The sequence below is a fragment of the Crocodylus siamensis genome, chromosome 4 (assembly GCF_052110815.1).
Source record: "Crocodylus siamensis isolate JL-2025a chromosome 4, ASM5211081v1, whole genome shotgun sequence".
Lineage (NCBI taxonomy): Eukaryota > Metazoa > Chordata > Crocodylia > Crocodylidae > Crocodylus > Crocodylus siamensis.
This window is the reverse complement of record NC_143398.1, coordinates 223,604,653-223,617,640: the sequence shown is the minus strand read 5'-3', so window position 1 is coordinate 223,617,640 and position 12,988 is coordinate 223,604,653.

The window sequence follows — 12,988 nt, the reverse complement described above, 5'->3', positions numbered from 1 at the left end:
ACATCACAGTATATTATCTTTAAGCATGTGCTGGGTACAACCTATATCATCTATTAGGTGCATTTGTTCATCCTGAAAAATTAGACTGGCAATGCCCTATTCAAGGCCCATAATACCATGAGTGACCTTTTAATAAAGGCCCACAAAAAAGAGATGAGACAGGGCTGAATCAACAAGATTTCCACTGCTAGTGCTCTTTTAGAAGGACTTTATTGGCCTGATGACTTACAAAATCAAGCTGTATTTTTATTAAAAAAAAATTCTTAAAAAATAAAAAGCCGAAGGCTCTGGGATCCATATACATAGTCCTTATTAAAATCAATGGCTGACTTGTGTCAGGTTGTAGTGTATTGTCTTCCTTGTATCCTGCTATGAATGTCTTTTGTTATACATGTGCTTACAGTTTTTCCAAGTGGGCAAAAATTAGACTGCAGCAGCTTACCCTTATGGATTCATTCAGTTTTGGTCCAATCTACCGATAAAACTGAGTTGATGGGTATCTGAGGACTTACCATATTATTAATATGTATCATTAGTGTGTATGGCTCCTCAGGAAAGTTACTGTAATTGGGATTTTATCCCCTGAAAGTCAGAAAAATTATTGACAGTTTCTGGGTCCTAAATGCATCACTGTTTCAAGTAAAATAACAAGCTTTGCCTTAGGCGGTTGTTCATGCTATGTGATCACTGGATACTTTGTCTATCTGGCTTCGTGTGTTATGAAAGAAAGAGAGATAGCAGCCTCCATTGGAATAGGAGGGAGTCAACAAATGACTTCACAAGTATTTGTGGTTTTTATTATATTATTTCAGCATCCTGATAATTAATGACTGAACTTTCAAACCTGTTTGTGTGAACTCAGTGTTCTGATAAGAATGGCTGCAGAGTGGGTGATTTATATTTGTTTTGGATTTTTCACTTGAGGATTTAGTAACAGTGCCATGTTGTAACTACTTTATTGCGGGGGTAACTGGAAATGTTTCAGCAGCAGGTTCTGCCATTTAGCATACACTTGTAATATGGTTCTATTGTCCATTTTCAATCAATATTTCTCCTTTCCAATAAACAGCTTAAGTGTAATAAACCAGACGGAGCAAAGTTAATTGCCATATGATATATTTTGTTTCTAGGTATGCTCAGATGGCTAAAGTGAAGTTAATTAGGTTATAGGTAGCATAGCAACATTAGAAAAATATATATCTCCTGCCACACAGACATTTTTTGTTCAGTCAATGCCATACACAAATACTTGTGGGTGAGGCCTGTAATATGACCACCTGTTTAAAACCTGGACTGTGCAGATCGCTGGCAAATGGCATAGATTGCCAAATGGATTACAGTAAAGGCAAATTGGGGAAAGAGGGGACAGGTATCATAGATCTATGTTATGCCTTGTATTAAGGATTACATTTTTGTTCCTGGCTATAGAAAGAAGCAAGTATTCAAAATAGAATGGTTTAAAAATATTTACTAAAAGCATTTTTCCGAAAAAATAAAAGAGAAACAAATAACAGGCCTCATTGTTACTTTATAAAAGCTCATTGTTTATGGCAACTTTACTAAAGCTGCATACATTTGAGAATACTGTTGTTTGTAATTACAGCATGCTATTGTCCAGTGTTCAAGAGTGAGTTCACTTTCATTCCACTTTTTAGGAATCTTTCCTTTTATTATTGCAGCACAGTAATCAGTTAACAACTTATATATGCTTCCTTTCTTTCCTAAAATCTGTCTTCCATTGCAAATCTTAATTGGCTTAGGAAAATGCTCACAGTAGATATTTTTAAAAAGGAACATAAAATTTAGAATGAACAATATTTAAAAAAAATGAATCAAAAGAACAGACTAAATGCTCTAAGGAAACAAATCTCCTAGGGACATTAATTTCAGAGCCCTATTTTCAGGAAACAACTTTTATTAGTGCTGTATTGAGATGTTTTAGATATGACTCAGATTTTTATGAAAACCTTTATCCATCTTATATAGGTTTTGCTTACCAGACCATGAACTACAGATGGTTTCCCAAATTATTTTTCCAAGTACGAAAAATAGAACTAAGCACAAAATATGATTCTAGGACCCAAACCTGTAATCTTTATATGAATCTGTTATCCATACTTGTACAAATAGGCCTGGTAAGCATGAGTAAAAATTCCAGGATTACTGGTTTAATCAGGCAGCTATTTAAATCGAAGGGAGTCCTTCTACTGACCTAACTGGGCATAGGATCAAGCCAAGCCCCTTGCTTATTTTCCATAGTTAATAGTGCATAATGAGGATTCCACTGAAGTCAAATGGCAAGGCACCCATTGATTTCAGTGAGACCAGGACTAGGACCTGACTGTTCAATGCTGATCTTAATTATACAAGGGTAAAAATGTATCACTCTAATTTACCAAAAGTAGCTGCGCTGAATATGCTCTGGTTTCAATAAAGCTGTACTGATGCATCTGTCTTTGTGAATAGTGATTTTAAAAAAATGCAAATCTGCTTACATCTTTTCTTCCTGACATTAGGTCACTGCTTTATGGTCTTTCTTTCATTTGCACATCCATAGCAATTTCTATTTTTGGACACTATTGAAAATATGAGATTCACTGGATCCAAATAGACATTCTTATAATAAGCAGATTGTACTGAGTTACAAAAGATGTAGTATAATAAAACAAATTGTACGAATGTGAGAAGAATGTGTAAGAAGTTTCATCATCAAAAATGACCAATAACATTAAGATGTTTTGTATGAAGAAAACACTCTAAGCACTGTTCTTTGTTACTGCATAAAAAGCCTTTTTGCGATGGCTGTTCCTTGACATAGACTCTTTATGTGGGAAATAATTTATTGCCATACCTGTAACTGAAATAATGACTAAATCATTTTTAAAAAAGTCTCATAGCTCCAACAGAGTAAATCTTCTACAACCTGCTGCAGTGCTAATCGTAAGCATGTTATACAGTAAGTTTGCCTGAAGCTAAGTTAAGCAGGCAGATTAGGACTGTAATATAGTATCAGGACTCATAAATCAAGTGTGCTTGCAGATTTTCTTTCACTTACTGCTCCTTCTTACAGTTCAGACAAGTCATAATTACACATCAGTAGGCATTGTGAACAGAGGAATGAGCTACAACATAACGCACAATAAACCCTGTCATATAAAAGCAAACTGGATAAAATAACAGAAGCAATACTCCATTTTACAACATCACACTAAAGAATTACACCATGCCATTGTGTAATATTCTGATCAATCAAGAGCCCATCCACAATTGACAGTCCCAGTAGGCTAAAATTTACCATTGGAAGATATTTTCCATTAGTATTATTTTCTCTTTTATATATATATTCAGTGAATAAGATTTGAAAAAAGACTACAAGCTCAAAATAAAAAGTGCCCACTGCATAAATTCTGCCGAGGCTTTATTCCTTAAGGTTCCCTTTTATTATATAGGCTTGCAACAAATTGTAATGGATGAACTAGAAAGAGTTTCTCATTCATGTTTTATTAGCATTAGTATACTGAACACAGGTACTATATATTTGAAATCTTAGATAAAAGCCATGGTGACAGATGTCTTCTAGTAATTTCTAGGCTTAACATCAGATCAAAGGTGTTCTAACTTGAGCATGTGATCTTAGTAGGATCCTGAAAATGAGATTTAATGAAACATGAACAAATATTGGTTATTTTAATCCTAATAAAAGGGCCAGCAAATGATATATATATATATGTGTGTATGTGTATGTGTATATATATATATATATCAGGCACCACACAGAGCAGTGAGGAGGCAGGAAGATCTGCTTTGTCTCATGCAAGCTTGACCTATAACTCCATGTTCTCTATTGGGGGAGAACAAGCTCCATAAAGCTACTTATTTCTAGGTATGGCAGTGAGATTGAACTGGAGATAGAGACAAGGATTGGGCAGAACTGTGAATTCACTGTTTATCCCTCCAACCAGCACAAATGAGCTGTTCAGGAGCAAGGAAAAGGTGGAAATATATTAACTGGTAAAGGCTAGCAGCTTGCAATAATTTGTGCTTCTGCTTGAGATGAAAAAATAGGGGTAAAGGTCAGATTTGGAATATATCATGTAGATATGTAGCAGAATTAATGCCCCAGGACTTCCTAAGGCCCTAATCCTGGAAAGACAATTTTAACTTTATGGACTATAAAGTAGTCCTGTTGAATTCAGTGGGACTCATATAGCTACTCACAAGCAGAAGTTAAGCATATCCATAAGTCTTTATAGCATTAGGGCCTAAATCCAGACCCATCCAAGATAATATATTTAAAAAATAATTTCCAGCATAGTCATGTGGTGTGTAGGCTACAAGTAGAGTCACATGATCATCATTAGAGTTATTCCATATTTACCCAGCACCATGGGTACATTTTCCAGCAAGTGACACAAATATAGTGGGAAAGAGTGACTTGGTTCTTTGTGGTGATCTTCAGCTTAGCAGAGGCAATATAGACAGACCTTTAGGCACTTCCGGAAATGCTAACCTTAATCTTTTGAAATCTTGTGTTCAAGATCTAATGGTCTAGGCATCGACAGTATGAACCTTTGGGAAAAGAGAACAGTTCTTGCCTCCCTGCATCCTGTTGTAGATTATTGCCCTAAGCATTTGTAGAACCCTAATTAACTTAAAACTGACAGGTGTGTTAAACTTCTTACCTTGGTTCAGTTAATTCAGGTTGACTTTCCTGGCACAGCTTGGCCCTGCCCCGCTTTCTGGACAGACACCAGTTTGTCAAGATGGGACCCGACTGCAGAATGCCAGGTGCTTCTAGGCCTGCTGGGTCTGCACAGTAACTGATCAGTGTTCCTAGTTCTGTGCCTCTTGGACACACTCCCAAGCATGTTGTTAGGAAACTACTTATAGCCAAAGCTGGCCCTGGGTATGACTATAAACTGAATCCTACTGGAGGGCGTGGTGGTAATATGGTGGGCCTACTCATAGCAGGGTAGAGCTTATAAAATACGATGTTGCAACCTCCAGAATAAAGTGAGTGTAGGGCACCTCAAAACCTTAGCCCCCCTACCTTGTGGGTACTCTTTGGTTGGAGGAAGACAAAGGGGCATCACCCTGGCAGACTAACACCTTTGCTGAAGCATTTAGGCAGTCAACAGCACTTCTTATCTGTTGCTGTCTGGCAGAAGCTAAAACCTTTGAGGTACTGAACATCTGGACTCACTCTAGCTTTTAGATTCTGTCTCAGTGGTCTAAAGCCAGGATGGTAGGTCAGCCTCCACTCCTCCATATTCTTGCCTAGGAGTAAGTGTCAAAGGTCTTGATGATTGTTGACCACTTGTGCATATACCATGATCCAGAGGAATGATGGTTGCCTATTAAAGCCAAGGTATGTATCAGAAGCTTACTTTATTCAGTATCTGAGTTCTAGATCAGCAGAACTGCCTAATGGGAGACAATAATGGGTTTTAATAGATACTTAAAAAGACAGATCCTCACATCTTCCTTAAGCTGTCAAACATAATTACCAATTATCATCCAAAAAATACAGAATTCATTTAAATAATATGCTGATTTATGGGTGGACTCTCAGGTGCACTTAGATGTTTTATGAACCCTTAATACCTATCTTGGGATATCAGCACAATTGTCACATGCCTGCAAATCCATATTTACATGAATTGCTAACATTTGAAAACTCTTTCAAAGAAATGTAATCCATTCCATTTCTTACATCATTTTTACTTATTCCAGACAGTATTTTAGCTAGTTGCCAGTCAGTACAAATCCATGGAGTATTTTTATCAGTTTGAGCCTTTTGTGGTTTGATTCCTCAGATCTCTTTCGTTGTTGTATTTTGGACTTTCATTCATGTCCATGTTGTCAAACATCTAGACTGTATGGTTTTCTGTCCTTGATAAATTTGTATTGGTTTTTCATGGGTTATTTCTGGGTCATTCAATAGTTTCTCTGTCTCTCTCTCCCTTTCTGTCTTTTGTCTCACATCCCAATCACAATATCATGTCTTTTCAGGGACTCAGTAATCTTAGTATATTTCTAGATATCAGAGAGTTGCAACTCTAGTAGGGTTTTTAACTATTCCATTCTTCTACTCAGGACATGCTTCTGCTTTGTTTTACTCATATTACTATGTGTGATTCTGAAATCACTTAGAATCCAAGGCTGAAAGATGTCTGTTCAATTCAGGGTCTGACATTAGGGCCTGAAGCTCTTTTTGGCTAGAATGGCTGACCTTTTTGACAGGGCATTAAACTAAGACCTCTGGGGGATGGGCAGTCTATTAAAAGCTCTAGCCAGGTCATGTCAGCCACATTACTAATTACTTGGGCAGCCCAGGGGAACCCACTCTGACGACAGCCCAAGGAAAAGTCCTGCCTCACCCCATAGGGAAGCATGGGGCTTTTCATGGCAGACTCAACTGCCTATACACAAATGCTAGGAGCTTGGGAAACAAGCAAGAGGAACTGGTCCTTCTCTTATATGAAAATGACTATGACCTCGTAGGGATAACAGAGACCTGGTGGGACTCCACCTATGATTGATCTGTTGCTTTGGAGGGTTATACCTTGTACAGGAGAAACCATCTTGGGAAGAGGGATGGGGGTGATGCTCTCCATGCCAAGGATCAATTCACTTCCCTGCAAATTGAGTTTTCTAACCAGTAAGGGTGTCTTGAGACCCTCTGGGTCAAAATATGGGGAGAACATGGGGAGTGTGACATACTTGTAGGCATTTACTATAGACCTCCCCACCAAGAGGAAGAACTTGATTGGGAATTCAATAGGGATCTGGTCAAAGCCACGTGCTCTCGATGCATGATCATCATGGGGGACTTCAACTTCCCTGACATCTCTTGGGATGAATGCATGGCCAAATCTGACAGGTCATGCAGCTTTCTTGCTTGCATTATGACCCCTACCTAACACAGGAAATCTATGGGCCAACTAGGGGAGAGGCATTGCTTGATCTGGTCCCAGCCAAAGGGGAGGACTGGTGAGTGATCTGAGGAACAAGGGGAAGCTTGGTGACAGCAACCATGATTTGGTCACATTCTCAGTTCACTGAAGAGCAGACAAAGCCCTCAGTAAAGCAGAAATCCTTAACTTTAGGAAAGCTGACTTTCTTAAACTCAGAGATTTGGTAAGTTAGGCAATTAGAGGCCATACCCGCCTAGATAAGGGAGTACATGAGGAATGGTCATCTCTCAAGAACATAATCCTTCAGACACAGGGAAAAAAAATTCCATCTTGCAAGAAATGTAATCAATGGGCAAAGAATCCCCCTTGGCTGAACAAGGAACTCCAAAGAGAAGCCTACTCCAGTTGGAAAATGGGAAGAGACACCAAATAGGACTACTCAGCACTTGCCCACACCTGTAGGGAGTGGTCCAGAAAAGCAAAGGCACAAACCAAACTCAGGCTAGCTTCGGGGATCAAGGACAACAAAAAGACCTTCTTCAGATATGTGGAAAGTCAAAAAAAGAACAAAGATAGCATTGGGCCTCTGCGGGATCAAACGGGGCAGCTGACATCTGACACCCCAGAAAAAGCCAATCTCCTAAATGACTTTTTTTGCGTCAGTTTTTCACCCTCCCAAGGGGATCATACTGTCAGAAAGGATGCAAAGCAGCCTGGGAACAGGTGGAAGGCCCAAAATTGATGTGGATCAAGTGAAAGAACACCTTGAGAAACTGGAGATTCACAAGTCGGCAGGCCCAGATGGAATGCACCTGAGAGTCTTAAAAGAGTTGGCAGACATCATTGCACCTGCCTTGGCAAAGATATTTGAAAATTCAAGCAAGGTCCTGGAAGACTAGAAAAGAGCAAATGTGGTCCCTATCTTCAAGAAAGGGAGGAGGGATGATCCAGAGAATTATAGACCAATCAGTCTGACGTCTGTTCCTGGAAAAATCCTGGAGAAAATTGTCAAGGGAACCATCAATGCCAGACTAATAGAAGGCAAGTTTCTGAAGGCCAGCCAACACAGCTTTGTGACGAGCAGGTCTTGCCTGACCAACCTCATCTCCTTCTATGACCAGGTGACAAGAGAGATGATGTGGCTGTCAAGAAAGACTTTGACCTAGTTCCCAACTATGTCCTCATGGCTAAGCTGGGGAACTGTGGCCTTGATCAACTTATGATCCAATGGCTAGGTAACTGGCTATGGGGTTGGACCCAAAGAGTACTAGTTAATGGGAGAAAATCAGTGTGGTGCAGGGTGATCAATGGAGTCCCTCAGGGCTTAGTACTCTTTAACATCTTCATTAATGATCTGGAGTCAGGAGTCAAATGTGAACTGGCAAAGTTCGCAGATGACACCAGATTATGTCACACCCCAGGACAGGCTGGTGATACAGGCCAACTTGAACATGCTTTCAAGGTGGGCTGATCAAAACCAGATGGCCTTCAGTGTTGAGAGGTGTAAGGTGCTGTACCCCAGCAGGAAGAACTCTCAACACACTTAGAAGCTCAGCAGTGCTACTCTCGCTAGCACCATGACTGAAAGAGACTTGGGGGTCCTGATTGACCAATGCGATGCTGTGGCTGGCAAAGCAAAGCAAACTCTGGCATGCATCTACTGATGCATCTCAAGCAAAACCAAGGATGTCATCCTTCTTGGCTTTACTTGGCCTTGATGAGGCTGAAGCTGGAGTACTATGTCCAGTTTTGGGCCCCCTACTTCAGGAAGGATGTAGAAAAGCTTGAGAGAGTCCAGAGGAGAGCCATTCTGCCTGAAGGGCAGGCTGTATGAGGAGAGGCTGAGGGATTTGGGACTCTTTAGTTTGGAAAAGAGAAGGCTCAGGGGGGACTTGGTAGCAGCCTACAATTATATAAGAGGGGTACATCAGGACCTGGGAGAACGGCTGTTCACCAGAGCTCCCCAAGGGATAACATGGTCTAACAGCTATAAACTCCAGGAGGGCCGATTTAGACTAGACATAAGAAAAAAAATCTTTATGGCGTGAGTGTCCAGGGTCTGGAACAGACTTCCCCAGAGGTAGTGCAAGCACCCACTTTGGAGTCTCTCAAAAAACATCTGGATATTTTTCTTGCTGGGATCACTTGATCCCAGCTGACTTCCTGCCTATGGTGGGGGGGCTGGACTCAATGATCTCACAAGGTCCCTTTCAGCCCCTAATGTCTACGAATCTATGAATCTAACTAATCAGCATTTCATGTTAGAGTTTGAAAGCTATTTTTTATAGAGCCCTTCAAAGGTACAGTTCCCCATGTGAGGTGCAGACCTTTCATCCTTCTTGGGCAGAAGGACCCCACATTTTGTCAGTTAGACAGCAGAACTAATGACACAGCACTCTGTGATCCCATGTCCTTAGACTATTTCTAACCTCTCTAGAGAACTACCTCAATGTGACAATTCTAGATTTTTAAGTTAAACACATCACGGAAATTGTAGCAGTAAAACAAGGAAACAGACTCGCACATACAAATGCACACACTTACTTTACTCACAAAAGTCACTCAGCAGTTCCTGACCTGTAGAAAACAAGCATTTCCTGTTTTTGTCTCAGTTCTTCAGGCCAAGCAACCTTTCTAGCCTTATCCTGTTTCTAGCAGTGGAAAGGCTTCTCTTGCTCAGAGAGGATTCCTTTCTTAAAGCAGTCTCTACTGTAGACTTTCCAGGTCCCAACCTCCCTCATCACCTGTTAGCTTCTATCTGGACAGAGAATTGTTGAAAGCCCTTGCTGGTAATACTGCCATTGTTTCACTGATAGCTCTAGATTGCTTTATTACAACTTTCTAGGCATAGTCTATCCGGGTAGTGTCAAATATCTGATACACAATAAACATTCCATGCTATGCTAAAGGTTTCTTTGAAAATGAAGGTTGGAAATACAATTTTGTATTCCCAAAACAAACATGGGGAGATGGTACAATCACCCACCTTGGCAATTTCAAAAATCATTTTGATGCCCATCTGACCCCAGCAGTCTTTCCTTCCCAAGTGCAGAGGGGCTGGACCAGACCCCTAACAGCTATGAAACTATGGAATTCATAAAATACAGACATATTCCTCAAAATACAGATGTAAAATGCACACATATTCCCCAAAACCATTACACCTTCTCCTTATTTTTAACAACTAGGTGGGGCTTCTTGCACTCCCAAGATCACTAATCAGCATGAAATTATCTCTAAATCAAAATGATTCTTGTACATGCAACTCTCAAAGGCAATGAGTACCTTATTTTTTCACATACAGCACCCACCTTTTTCTCAACAATAATCTGCTGGACATTGGGATGTGTGTTTTAAGCAAAGAATATGGTAACAGCAGCTTCTGCAGAAGAAGCCTTTTCTGGGGAAAAGAGAAAGCAGTGCTGCACTTATTGCCCACAGGGTAGCATAATGAGCATATAGGGCTACCTCAGTACCACCATGAGCCTTTGCCCCAGCAGAGGCTTAAGTTACAGAAGCAGCTACTTGCTTGATTGTGCTGCTTTTCTAAACTGAATGGAGCTGTAGGCTGATTGGGCCCTCAGCTGTCTATGCACTGGCTACCCAGCCCTCTTAGCTTGAGAAGAGAAGAGGGTACTTTGGCAGTTTGGCTCAGCCAGTGGCACCTGTGGTATCCTACAGCTAGGGGGTTAACAGAGTAGCATTCAGGATCCAGAGAATAGTATGGTCATGTGGCCAGGGTCTGCAGATATGAGGCAAGGAAAGCCAAGCCATCCATAGGAATCAAGATGGTCACTGAAATTAAAGATTACAAAAAATCCTTCTATAGGATATTTTCAAGTCAGCTGGTCCAGACCTTCACCTGAGAGTATTGAAAGAGCTGACCAAACTCATAGTGGTGCCTCTGGTGGGGCTGTTTAATTGTGGAACTCAGAAAGTTGTCCCTAATGATTGGAAGAAGGTGAACACAGTACCCACCCATCAGGCGGTGGTCATGGGGGACCTAAACTACCCGGACATCTGTTGGGAGACACAGACAGCAAAGTCCCACCGCTCACGCAGGTTTCTAACCTGTGTACAGGACCTCCACCTGATGCAGGAGGTACATGGTCCCACTAGGGGGAATGCCTTACTGGATCTGGTATTGGCAACGGGGGATGACATAGTAGGGGACCTACAGATCGGTAGCCATCTGGGGGACAGTGATCACCTAAAAATACAATTCAACATAAGGCGTCGAGTGGGTAAGGTAACTAGTAGGGTGAACGTGCTGGACTTTAGGAAAGCTGATTTCAGTGAACTCAGGCGATTAGTGAAGGACGCACTACAGAGTAGTAGTTTTGAAATGATGGGAGCCCAAGAAGGGTGGCTGTGCCTTAAGGAAACTATCCTTCAAGCACAAAGCGAGACGATCCCCGTGAGAGGTAAAAGAGGGAAAGGGGCCAGGAGGCTTCCCTGGCTGACCAGAGAAATCCAGGGCAGACTAAGGGCCAAAAGGGGAGCACATAAAAAGTGGAAACAGGGAGAGATCACCAAAGAGGAATATACCTCTTCTGCTCGTGCTTGTAGGGAGGCAGTTAGACAGGCCAAAGCTACCATGGAGCTGAGGATGGCAACCCAAGTAAAAGACAATAAGAAATTGTTTTTTAGATATATAGGGAGTAAAAGGAAGGCCCAGGGAGGAATAGGACCTCTGCTAAATGGGCAGAAACAATTGGTGACGGACAGAGGGGACAAGGCTGAACTCCTCAACGAGTTCTTCGCCTCAGTGTTCCTAAGCGAGAGGCATGACAAGTCTCTCACTGGGAGTGTAGGGAGGCAGCAGCAAGGCACCAGACTTCCATGCGTGGACCCTGAGGTGGTGCAGGGTCACTTGGAAGAACTGGATGCCTTTAAGTCGGCAGGCCCGGATGAGCTCCATCCGAGGGTACTGAAGGCACTGGCCGACATCATTGCAGAGCCACTGGCGGGAATATTTGAACGCTCGTGGCGCACGGGTCAAGTCCCGGAGGACTGGAAAAGGGCCAATGTGGTTCCCATTTTCAAGAAGGGGAGGAAGGAGGACCCGGGCAACTATAGGCCAGTTAGTCTCACCTCCATCCTTGGCAAAGTCTTTGAAAAAATTATCAAGGCTCACATTTGTGAGAGCCCGGCAGGGCAAGTTATGCTGAGGGGAAACCAGTATGGGTTCGTGGCAGGCAGATCGTGCCTGACCAATCTAGTCTCTTTTTATGACCAGGTTACAAAACGCCTCGACGCAGGAGGAGGGGTGGATGTCGTATACTTGGACTTCAGGAAGGCCTTTGATATGGTATCCCACCCCATACTGGTGAACAAGTTAAGGGGCTGTGACTTGGATGACTGCACAGTCCAGTGGGTGAAAAATTGGCTGGAGGGTCGCACCCAGAGAGTCGTGATGGATGGGTTGGTTTCGACCTGGAAGGGTGTGGGCAGTGGGGTCCCGCAGGGCTCGGTCCTTGGACCAATACTCTTTAATGTCTTCATCAGCGACTTGGATGAGGGAGTGAAATGTACTCTGTCCAAGTTTGCAGATGACACTATGCTATGGGGTGAAGTGGACACGCCGGAGGGCAGGGAGCAGCTGCAAGCAGACCTGGACAGGTTAGACAAGTGGGCAGAAAACAACAGAATGCAGTTCAACAAGGAGAAATGCAAAGTGCTGCATCTAGGGAGGAAAAATGTCCAGCACACCTACAGTCTAGGAAATGACCTGTTGGGTGGCACGGAAGTGGAAAGGGATCTTGGAGTCCTAGTGGACTCCAAGATGAACATGAGTCAGCAGTGTGACGAAACCATCAGAAAAGCCAATGGCACTTTATCGTGCATCAGCAGATGCATGACAAATAGGTCCAAGGAGGTGATACTTCCCCTCTATCGGGCACTGGTCAGACCGCAGCTGGAGTACTGCATGCAATTCTGGGCGCCGCACTTCACGAAGGATGCGGATAATCTGGAGAGGGTCCAGAGAAGGGCCACTCGTATGGTTAAGGGCCTGCAGGCCAAGCCCTACGAGGAGAGACTATAGAAACTGGACCTTTTCAGCCTCCGCA